Here is a 12,960-nt window from a genome sequence, read left to right as displayed (position 1 = left end):
TACAATTGTGAAAAACATCGCGAAAGTATTGTGAAATAGAGAAGTGTGGTTGCAACACCGAAAAAAACGTGGTTGATCCCTCCGTCATGGGAATCGGAATAACACGAAAGTAAAACGTGCCATCACAGAAGTAACTGAATGTTTACTGTACATTGATATAAGAGAGCTCGCACAACGTATATTGATGTCTGGCAGCTATAGCACCGTTTAACTTGGATACACCCACTTTGATGCTTGGTACGTCTCCATGCCGACAACTAACGTCCATGTTCAATGACTACACAAACCCTTGTGATAGCGTAGTAGTTAACGGTGAAAGCGTAATCAGAGAACGAGGTGTGATAGTCAGAAGAGCGTCGCATATTGGACGCAGAACTTGGTCACCATCCTGCGGCATGTTAAAATGTGATTGAACACCACGGCCGCGCTAGAGGGAAACGCAAAGCGCGTCGTGCCGCTCCGGTAGCCCAGCCGCAATTTTTTTCGGGGCGAGCGCGTACGCGGGGAACGCGGTGTGACAGCCAGGTGAGGCAGGCGCGCGTCGCAGAGCTATTTTAGATGCGAAGTATCTTAAGGCGGAGCTCAATCCGGTGGTGGTGTGCGGCGTGACCACCCTTACTGCGCATGCGCATACCCTCTCCACACACCTCCTCTCCACTCCCCCTCACCATTACCCCTGTCATCTACCCTCCCCCATTTTCCCTCTCCACTCACTCTCTCCCCTTCCCCACTCCACTTTCCCTCTCCCTTCCCCTCACCCATACCCCTCTCCACTTCCCCTCTCCCCTCCCCCTTTCCAATCATCTCTCTGAAACGCGGGCTAGACATGCCGAAATTCTCTCCTGCGCAACGCCACGATGAGCTCGAGCGCATGCGCGTCTCCTCCCCTTCTCTCCCCTCTCCTACGCTGCCCCCTCTCGCCCGCCTGTCGACCGCGTTCCCCGCTCGCCCTGTGAGAATTAACGGCCAGGCTAGATGGAAGATACGACGCGCGTAGCGTCGCTCTTCGCGTTCCACGACGCGAGCTCGGTAGCATGCCCAACGGAACGCGATCATGCAAGTGCTCCGGCTTCGCATCTACTCGTGGTCCCCTTTGCGGGAGATGGTGTAATTTTTTGGTTTGATTAGCGTGATGCTATGAGCGAGGCCGACGCTTTTACGACGCTTGCGTTAAGGTCGCCACCTCGCGGTGTGTTAAGGCAATTACAAAATTGCACTTCTATTGAAAACGCCCCAAATGGGACGAACGTGTAACGCGTGGCAGGTGCTAATCGCGGAAGCCACAGTAATGATGAATTACTCTACTTTGCCACTCCCAGAGGGCGACACCACCCCGCCGACCGGGAGAGTGGTAGATATAAAAGGCGCGTTTGTAAAGCTTCTAGAGTCTGTGACCGTGGCGCAGTGGGTAGCGCGCCCGGCATCTGTTGTTGCGGACCCAGCGGTCGTGGGTTCGATGCCCGTTGACGCAGCTTCTTTTCTTTGCCATCTGATAGTGTAGATTTTTTCGACGTCATTTCCGTGACGGAAATACGTCACTGAAATCTTGGTGGACCCCGGCATAAAATACTTTGGTGTTAAAAATTAAGTGAAACCAGAATGAAACGACCACGGTGTAAGAAAAATAATTTAGGTGTGGACACTCCGCCCGACGGCGCGTCCACATAATGTTCGCCTCTTTCCTCCTCTCGGCCCCCATGTCGCAGCGCCTCCCACGCAACCGCGGCCGGCGCATGTACTATAGAAGACGAGCTGCGTGCGTAGCGTCCGTAACGGCGTTGCGCACGTGAGAAGTCAGCGAGCAGTAAGACTGCTCACGAGCTCTAAGCAAGACGCCGCGCTTTTACGTACGCAACGCTGTTAGGGACGCTATGTGCGTCGGGTGCGCCGTTTACAACCGTGGGCCGTATGAAAAATCGCCGTGAAAAAAATGCAATGAGGTGAAAAAAAAAATGAGAAAAACGCGCGTTCGCCTCGTCGCAATAGGTTTCTTAAGCCCCCATGTCGCAGCGCCCCCCACGAAACTGCGGCCGGCGCATGTATTAAAGGCGAACATTATCTGGACGCGCTCTCCTTCGCGGCGGGCGGAGAGTGTCCACACCTAAATTATTTTTCTTACACCGTGGAAACGACCAAGAAGAAAGGAGCAGTGCCATTTTTTGTCGCGACGAGGTATACACTGCCGCGCACTTGTGTTTTCCGCGTTACTATATACTGTGCTGCAGTCTTCCCCGCATAAAGCGTCGTTGTCGGCCGGCATCAGCCCGGTATCCTTCGACTTAATTCTTTCTTGTATTCCTCAGCGTCTTTCTGAAGCTCAGCGGGTAAAACACATTCGTATTGTTCAGATATATTCATTTTTTTTTCAAAGTAATTGATACGTCCGTAAATATATTACTTCAGAACACCGAACTCGTTACGCGTTCATTTGATTCGCGGCGACCCATTTTTTTTTCACTGAAAGCGATTCCTGATCAAATATATCACTACCCAACGTATAGCGAGCGCATGTGTTAATAAACGCATTCATCAAACGGACTTGAACAAACTCTCTTTTGATGAGTCAACCAATCATGACGTCCGTATCGCCAAGACCAATCTTACAGCGAAGCCGTTCACTTCTGGTTGATCTAGATTTTTCGTGGCATTCGGCGCACATAAAGATTATCATCGTCATGAAAGACTGGAACCTCCGAAACGAAGAAAAAAAAGCCACAGTGGCTACTGCGACAGAGCTCAAACGGCAACTGTGGAAGTGGGCGAACGGGTTGACGTCCCTGCTCCTCTAATTGTAATACAGTAAAACCTCGGTGAGACGATCACGGCTCGTACGAATTTCGGGGTGATATGAATTTTTCTGCGGTCCCGGCTAAGGCGCATTAGCCTGCAATGTATTGGAGTACGGATGTTGCGAACCGATTTTCACACCGCGGCGTTTGATACGAACCTACGCTAGCGCACAGGTACGAAGAGGTGCTGCCCGCACTGTCGGGGAAGCAACGGCAGTCCCGCTCGATCGCGGGCATGCGCGCTGCGCGACCATCAACGGTGCGTCGTTGCCTCCGAGATAGTGCGCGCGAATCTTGGAGGCCTTTATGCGCCTTCGCGTTTAGGTTACAGATGAAGTTGACGTCGCGTCACCCCCCCCCCCCCCCCCCCCCCCCCCCCAAAGCGTTGACGCGTGCTCCTGTGCTCGAGGCAGCAGCGTGTTTGCACTGTGTTAACACGTGCCTGCCACGTCGATGCAAGACATGTCCACGCAATCAGACGTTCTATGAAACAAGACAAACTTGAGCTGCGGGTCCGTCATGAAGTCCCATGAAAGGTGAACGAAGACCCCAAGAGACGACACGAACGGTCTTGCCGAATGAGCTAGGCCTCGCAACACAGGCGCACACCTGCCAACTCTCCGATTTGCACGGGAGACTCCCAAAGTGTGAGCAAACCTCTCGATTGTGCGGGCACGGCCGTAAATCTCCCGAAAAGCACTCCCAACACCACCGCGATAAGAAAATAACAGCATCAAAGGACAGCGATTCTCAAATATTCCTTCCTTCTTCTGTCGCGTGCAAAGCTCTTCTTAAGTGACTTTCGCCGCAGTACTCTGGGTCACGCAGAAAAGCGTAGCAAGATTAAGAGGGGGCTACTAGCGGTCACGGGTCGCAACACATCTGGTTCATTAATTACACGCGCGTACATGCACCTTATATTTATGAGTACAAGTATGATCGTTGACGTCTAAAAACTTTACTGGCAATCATTCAGAGCTGTTTATGACGTCGCTGCGGCCCTGAGAAACAGTGAATCAAAACGTATGCCAACTTTCTTTTGTCGCATACTAACTTTCCATGTTTTCTGGTTATACTAATTTCGGATGAAACGAATATTTTTGGTCACCCCGTGAGATTCATATCACAGAGGTTTTACTGTAATAACAAAAAACAAATAATTGTAATATTAAACAAATATTTCCGGCAGATACCACGCTTTGTGGGAATCAGTTTGAGGCAAAGGAGTCAGCGGGTAGCTGCCCGTGCGGCATTTTTCAACTATATGATCCAAGCGAACTAGGCACGCAGAGTGAAGCCCAGACACGCAGAGTGCCTGGGTTTCACTCCGCGAGAATCTTTATTCTAAATGCCAAATATTTCTTAGCGAACCGTAGTCACATTGATTATTTCTATCTATCTAATCTACCTATCTATCTGGGCTTTCTCGTAGTCCTCTCTCTAGCTTATTATGTACCAAATGCGACGAAACATTCTCAACTCAAAAAGTAGCACATTTACCAAGGCTATAAGCTCACCTTTTTGGCCAGCAATGTACCCACTACAATTTTATTGAAATGCGACGAAACAAACCAGAATTAAAATGTAGCACATTTCCCAAGGTTACAGGCTTACCTTTCTGGTCAGAAATGCACCCACAATAATTTTATTAAAGATAGGCGAAACATACCCTGCATGCAGGATCGAAAACAAGCACACTTCCCAGGGCTTTAGGCTTAGCTTCCTGGTCAGAAATGCAACCACAATTTTTTTATTGAAATGAGACGAAACATACCAGCCTTGCCTTTCTGGTAAGAAATGACCCACAGTCAAATCGATTAAAACGAAAAAAAACGCCAGGCCTGCGCTGAAACCGCAGCACAGTCACAGCGAAAGCTGGAAGAGCGGCGTTTCTAGAGCCCGTTAAGCTCTCTTGGGGCTGCAATACAAGTACACTAGAAAGGTGCCCACTACGCCATAAATAACAAATTTTGTGAAGTTGGGAAGCACCTACTAAGCCATTATTCGTCATTCTGCGGAGAAGCGAGGCACCAGCTACACGTCTGTAAGGCATAATGTGCACTTTCTTCACGCGACGACTGATGACGATGAAGAATTATGGCTCAGCCCTTTGTAATGGGTTGGAATCTTTAAACGGCCCACCAGTTATGTAATTTGCATTGGGTGACACCCGGTCGCTATTTCCCTCTCCCGTCATGCTGTATAACATACGTTGACGTGGGAGAGAGACGGGGGGGGGGGGGGGCGAAGAACTTTACTGAGACCCCGAGGAAATGGATCACGCGCTTATGGGCTTCCTTGGCAACCAATACAAGTGCACTTGCGAGGAACCCACTACGCTATAAATCATCGTAATTTTACTGAGACCCCGAGGAAGTGGATCATGCGCTTATGGGCTTCATTGGCAACCAATAGAAGTGCACTTGCGAGGAACCCACTACGCTATAAATCACTGTAATTTTTGAGAAGTAGGGCAGCAGGCACTCTGCCATTTTTCGTCACTCTACGGAGAGCATTGGTACCTGCTAAACGCATGTAAGGCATTATGCGCACTTTGTTGATGCTGTGCCTGATGACGATGAAGAATTATGGCAGAGCCCTTTGTAAATGGGTTGGAAGCATTCAACAATTTACTCGTTGCGCAATTCGCATTGTGTGAAGCCTGGTTACAGAATTCGCGTTGTGCGACGCTTGGTGCTTATTTTACTCTCCTACCACGCTATATTGCATATGCTAATGTGCTTCCTTCCCGACATGAAGCCTGTATAGGACCTTTTTGCAAAGCAGTTTCAAGCACCGGCATGGCTCAGAGGTTGAATACTGGGCTCCCACGCAGAGGGCCCAGGTTCGAACCTCGTTCCTTCCTGGATTTTTTTTCTTATTTCGTTTTTTTTCTTATTTCGAGCGATACTGGTTACGGACACCGGCGGCGGCGGCGGCGGACAACTACGGCGCCAAAAACGGCCGGTGAAATGATCTCATAACAGCTTTCGCTGTAAAACACATACCGGAACTGAAACGTAGTACATTACCGAAGGCTATAGCATTAAATTTCTGACCAGAAATGAACCCCCAATCATAATTATTGAAATGCGACGAAACTTTCCCAACTCAAAAAGTAGCACATTTACCAAGGCTATAAGCTTACCGTTCTGGTAGGAAATGCACCCACAATCAAATTCATTGAAATGCGACGAAACATGCCCAACTAAAAAATTAGCAGATGCACCAACAATAATATTATTGAAATGCGTTGAAACATACCGCAAACGAAACACAGTACATTTCTCAAGACTATAAGCTTACCTATCTGGTCACAAATGCACCCACAGTCACATTGATCGAAATACGACGAAGCATTCTGAACTCGAAAAGTAGCACATTTACCAAGGCTAGCTTTCTGGTCAGAAATGCACCAACAATCACTTTTATTGAAATGTGAGGATGCATACCGGAATCTAAACGTAGGTCATTTCCAAAGGCTATAGACTTGCCTTTCTGCTTAGAAATGCATCCGCAATGAAAGTGATTGAAATGCGAAGGAATATTCCAAACTCGAAAAGTTGTACATTTCCCAAAGCCTTACGCTTACCTTTCTGGTCAGAAATGCACTCAAGTCAAAATGATTGAATTGCGAAGAAAATTTCCCATCTCAAAAAGCTGCACATTTCTTATAGGCTTACCTTTCCGGTCAGAAATGTACCCAGAAAAATTTTATTGAAACGCGACGAAGCATACCAGAATCGAAAAGTAGCAAATTTCTCAATTCTTACCTCTCTGGTCAGAAATGACCCATCATTATAATTGATTGAAATGCGACGAAACACACCAGAATCGAAAAGTAGCACATTTCTCAGAGCTATGCCTTACCTTTTTGGTCACAAATAACAATAGGTCGGCAAAAAATGTGGAGCTCACTCAAACTCACTCATGAAATCTATTTTGCTGTTCGAGCTCACTCAAACTCAGGCTCACCAAAATTTTCCTCAACCACACTCACTCAGGCTCAGACTAAAATTTTTCTCAACAAGACTCACTCGGACTAAAACTCATCAAGATATCACTCACTCGGACTCACTCAGATTCAGACTCATGGCTCAATCTGAGTCTGAGTGAGTCGACTCATGAGCCCGTTAGCAGATAATTAGCTTTTTCGACCATGGTGTCAATGCTCTGTAACACCAATATCTCGCATAATCGGTGCTCTACTTTGCACTTTTTGATCTCGTACATTGATATACGACTTACCGGCGGTTCCAGCCCAGTAAGGACATTTTTATTGAAAGACATGACTCACACGAGATATATTCATGAACTTCCCGTGAAAGAGTTTGCATGCCGAGGTCAAGGCACCTCCCCGCCCCCTCCCTTCGGTAACTCATGCCTCCGATCATTAAATATTGAGCTAGCGTATTGACGCTAGTGCGTTAAAGCATGTGTGAGTAGACGTGAGCATAAATGTGAGCCGACATAAGGCTAATAGTAATGTTAAAGTTGAGCAGATAGGACCATAGGTCGGCAAAACATGTGGAGTTCACACAGACTCACTCATGAAATATATTTTGCCGTTGGGGCTCACTCGGACTCAGACACGCCCCGCCACGGTGGTCTAGTGGTTATGGCGCTCGACTGCTGACCCGAAGGTCGCGGGATCGAATCCCGGCCGCGGCGGCTGCATTTTCGATGGAGGCTAAAATGTTTGAGGCCCGTGTACTTAGATTTAGGTGCACGGTAAAGAACGCCAGATGGTCGAAAAGACGCCGTAGTGGAGCCCTTCACTACGGCGTCTCTCATAATCATATATAAACCACTTTACACCCTTAAGGGGGTTTCGCCGTGTCTATAACTAACACCCTTACACCCTAAGAAAAGGGTGTTTTGGCGTATCAAAACACTCATACCATAGGGTGTTTCCAATAGCCTAAACACCCTTATCACTGAAAAATGTGAAAAATAGAATCTACCAGTCAGGGGACACGCAATTACAGATGACATCAGCACAGAAGGTGCACGCACGCGCCAAACCGCACACGCAACAAAGCGTGTTGTAAAATACCAAATGGACGGCTCCGCTCGTGCTACACCGCCTTATACTGACCATCTGGTATATATAGCCATAGTATCTTAAGCCGCCGTTCAGTGCCGGTGGAAATATTCCTGTTCCGTATAAATGAACATTAAACATTAGGAGAATAGGCGTACATTTATGGTACGCTTGTAGATATCCCTTAGCGAGACATGCCTTTTATTCTAAACTCGTCTAAGATCCAACGACATTTTAATTAGCGAGTCCCAGTTATCATCTGGCACGCTGTGGTACGGGCCATGGGTGTTTCGATAATCCATAACACCCTTACCTCCTAAAGGGTGTTTAGTAAGAGCATATACCCCTTAAAGGTTATTTTGCGGAAGGAAAACACCCTTACCCCCTAATTTTTGCTAATTTTGGTTAGGCAAAAGGGTGTTTTGATTGCTTGAAACCCCCTTAAGGGTGCAAAGTGGTTTACAGTGTATCTGGTTTTGGGACGTTAAACCCCAGATATTATTATTATTATTATTATTATTATTATTATTATTATTATTATTATTATTATTATTATTATTATTATTACGGACTTAGACCCACCAAATTTTCTTCAACCGGACTTACTCGGACTCATACTCACTAAAATTTTTCTCGACCGAACTCACTCAGACTCAAACTCACGAAAACAGTACTCACTCGGACTCAGACTCACGGCTCGATCTGAGTCCGAGTGATCGAGTCTGAGAGAGTAGGCTAATGAGTGATTTGCCGACCTATGAAAATGACCTACCATCATATTGATTGAAATGCTACAAAACATTCCCGACTCAAAAAGTAGCACATCTCCCATGGCTAGAGGCTTACCTTTCTGGTCAGAAGTGCACGCGTAATAAATTTATCGAAATGCTGCGAAACATACCGGAATCGAAAAGTAGTACATTTCTCAAGACTATAGGCTTACTTTTCTGGTCAGAAATGCACCCAAAATCACATTGATCGAAATGCGACGAAACAACAGAATCGAAAAGTAGCACATTTCCCAAGGCTATAAGCCTACCTTTCTGATCAGAAATGACCCACAATCAACTTGATCAATCAAAATGACTGAAATGCGACGAAACATTCCCAACTCAAATAATAACACACTTCCCAAGGCTTACCGTTCTGCTCAGAAAAGCACCCACAATAATCTAATGAAAATGCGGCTAAACATACCAGCATCGAAAAAGTAGCACATTTCCCAAGGCTGCTTACCTTTCTGGTCAAAAATGCACTCACAATCTAATTGATTGAAAAACAGCAAAACATTCCCAACTAAAAAAGTAGCACATTTGCCAAAGCTATGGGCTTACCTTTCTGGTCAGAAATTCACCCATAATAATTTATATTGAAATGCGACGAAGCATAGCAGTATCGAAAAGTAGCACATTTCTCAATGCTATAGGCTTACCTTTCTGGACAGAAATGACGCACACTATTAGTGATTGAAAATCTACGAAACATTCCCAACTCAATAAGTAGCACATTTCTCAACGCTATAGGCTTACCTTTCTGGTCAGAAATGCACCCACAATAATTTTATTGAAATGCGACGAAGGATACCAGAATCGAGAAGTACCTCATTTGTCAAGGCTATGGCTAACCTTTCTGGTGAAAAATTCCCCCACAAAAATTTATATTGAAATGCGACGAAGCATACCAGAATCGATAACTAGCTCATTCCCAACCTTTCTGGTCAGAAATGACCCACAATCAAGTTGATTGAAATGCGACGAAACATACCGAAATCGAAACGTAGCACATTTCCCAAGTCTATAGTCTTATCTTTCTTATCAGAAATACACTCACAATTGATGGAAATGTGATGAAACGTTCTCAACTCGCGAAGTTGCACATTTCGAAAAGCTTACCTGTTTGGGCAGACATGCGCCCACAATCAAGTTTGTTGAAATATTGCGAAATCGAAAATTGGTAAATTTCCCGAGCCTTTGCGGTATTATTCCGAACTGATTTTCCATGCCCTCCATGCGTAATAGTTGCTAAATTTTTTTGGACAGAACTGCACCCCACAATAAATTTTATTCTAATGCGAAGAAACATTTCGAGGAAATATTTTACGTATTCTTTTTCAAGTAAGAGGCTTTTATTTCTAAGAGTTCGTTTTGTGTTTTCTTGTAATTTGGTGCTATAGTAGTGGGTGGCTGGCAATTTTCGCTTTCGTAAGCGTTCCTCCGCTTTGCGGGATTCTGCAGAACTGATTTGTCATGTCCTCCATCGAAACTGAAACATAGGCAAGCCGCGCTTCACATTTTATTGAGCGTAGAACGACAGAAATTTGTTTTTGTTTTTCATTAGGAAAACGTCCCCTTAGGCAGATTAACCTACAAATTTGCTCCATGTATGAACTATAACAGTTAATGGTCACTTTTTGACTTCATAGATTGCATTCATGGACGAGCTATAGCCCGCATCGCATCCATCGGGATCGTCAACACAGACGGCAACGATGCGAATGTCGCCATGCTACCACAACGAGAACTATTTCCCCGTGATAACCCTTGCTGATACGATGCTGCTTGGAGGCCCGTGGCATGTTCACCATACCTTCATCGCACAAGTTAATACTGCCGGGTTGACGATAATAAAGACTGAAAATGACTAACGACGGGTTATTCTAGAATACGTTGAGGTCTCTATAGTCGAATATAGCTTTATAACTCCGTGGCATTTCCTCTTCGTGGGCGGATGCACAGAAGCCTGCACCAATAGACGCGCACTCCAGACTGACGTCATGAGCCAGACGCCCAGTGACGCCGCTTTCGGAGAACATTACGGAGTGCATGAACGAGACTATTTCTTTATTGGCGGAGGCGATCGGTTCCCGCGATTCGGTCATTTGGGCGAGGCCTGTCTGGACTTCTTAAGTGTTCGCTGGTTTCTGTGGCCTCACGGCCATTTTCTATAACGTGTCTATACATGAATACGAGTGAAGCCACTGAAACATAATATTGAATACGAGGCAGCGTAATTTCTTTTTCTGCTCTTCTACAGAGCAAACAATAGCAGCGGCAATGCGCTATGCCATGCGAGTCCCCAGTCTTAATTAGGACTGTGAAGATGACTAAATTTTAAAGTAGCCCTGGATCGACTACGTGAGGTTTAAAGGTTTTCGAACCTTTAAGTGGTCGGAATGGCAAGCGGTGCTGTGCTTCGCAAGAAGCACCGTGAACTTGTCGAGGAAGCTCAAACATTCGTATTTAAACGCCTCGAGCTGACGGTTTCGATTACCTTGCGCCGTAGGATATGTTAGCGGAATATGCATGTCTGCGTATTGTGTATGCATGTCTGGAATAAAGACTCATACTAAGAATATGACGCACTGCTGCTGCTGCAGGGACGGACTACAGACGGGCATACTTTACTGCAGGGCTCTTATGAGTAAATTAACCCATAGGGAGGCTAATTGAAGCGAGTGATTGATGCATGATTAATAGAAGGGTACGTGTAAGTCTGTCAATATTAAGGATGATAACTATACGCGTTGGAATGCCTTATCCACTTGTGCATTTCATGCAGTTCCCGCATCGCAGAACACAAAGAGGACCACATCGGTCGCTGCAGACCAGGGCTCTACGAAACCAGGGCTTTACGATTAATTTGGCCTCGACAATGCTGGTCGTTTTACTCTACTCATTCTCTGTAGCAGAACAAAAACGCATGTCATTGCAGATTGCCGTCACTGGGGAAATGCCGTCACTGGGGAAAAAAAGAATGCTTCCCTTTATTGCTATCCGCGTAGCCGGCTTCCGCTTGTTAGACATCTAGAACAGCTATGCGGTTCCAATGCCTCGCGCAAGTGCGGGCGTGTTTGATCAGCTGCTCTATAGGCAACCAAGCAAACACGTTCATTGCTTGTTTAATTTTCAGCTCTGGCATATGAGATCCGGTGTATAGCTTTGTGTTGGTCCACAGCTGTGGCCCAACCCGTGGGCACTTTGACGGAGTGCCACAACAGGAAATGGTAACGATTACCCAAGGAGATACAAATTGTCGCGAGGGTTTACTGCGCAGTATACGTGTTCATGCAGTTTACGTGCAAAGTTCAGGAGAAGTTGGAGGCTTGAAGCACGGTCGCTGGATGAAAAAGCGCACGGGTGTGCTTGAAGAGATGAACAATTATTTAACAGTGGGTGTCGCTGAGATGAACGTTTTGACAGGTGGCCTTGCCTTCCTCAAGGGAGCAACGTTACCGTGATGAAGAAAAGACCACTTGTCGAAACGTTGGCTCACCCCTTGTTCGAGGATTTTAGGGGCGAAGCTCCTTACAGCGGCACCCGTTCGTCCCCGTCGTAGTAGTGTGTAACCAGTCTTAAAAACGGAGGGGGCGTGCACACATGAAGGCTCACTAAAGACAATGCGCTGCGACAGTACGTGATATGTATGGCCCTCTCCTATGCTTCCCCCTCTTTCTCCTCTCCTACGGTCCCCCCCCCCCCTATCTTGCCTCGCGGCGCAGCGGCGCCGACGCAGGCAGCGTCGCGGCAGCGTCTGGATTGAAAAAACCGACCGCTCGCGCTGCACAACCGTTCACTAACCACCCCGTATGTATAGGCACTGGATTTTGACCTCCAAGGTAGTGCGTGTGTGCGATTTCTCCTGTGCGTGATTAAACAATAAAAATTCACAGCGTACATGTAAAATTAAAGTGAGCTGCAAGTCGTCATAACTCTCATCGAACCTTTAGTATAAACGCGCCCGATCTCACGTCGGTGATGATGTACTGGGCAGAATTCACGGAAGATTCACGGTTTACCGATGAACCTCCGCAGCTTCGCCCACTCATCATCATTCACTCCGTGGATATGCTGTGATTTTTTTCTTCTGTTCTCTTCTTTATACAGTACCAACTTTAAAAAAAAATCACCTGTGCACCCGTCAGTAGCTCAGTGCATGCGACTTCATGTAGCTAAGCTGTACGTCGCGTGTTCGATCCTGGCCGCGGCTGCGGAATTTTGACGAAGACAGAAAAGCAGTAACACCCGTGTACTTAAATTTATGTGCATGCATGTAAGAGGTACAGCCCCGGGTGGTCAAAATTAATGCGATGTTCAACACTATAGTTCAGGGACTGCGGCCAACCTCGCC

Source organism: Rhipicephalus sanguineus, chromosome 5, assembly GCF_013339695.2.
Source record: "Rhipicephalus sanguineus isolate Rsan-2018 chromosome 5, BIME_Rsan_1.4, whole genome shotgun sequence".
Classification (NCBI taxonomy): Eukaryota; Metazoa; Arthropoda; class Arachnida; order Ixodida; family Ixodidae; genus Rhipicephalus; species Rhipicephalus sanguineus.
The sequence above is the reverse complement of the archived record's forward strand: the minus strand, read 5'-3'. Positions refer to the sequence as shown.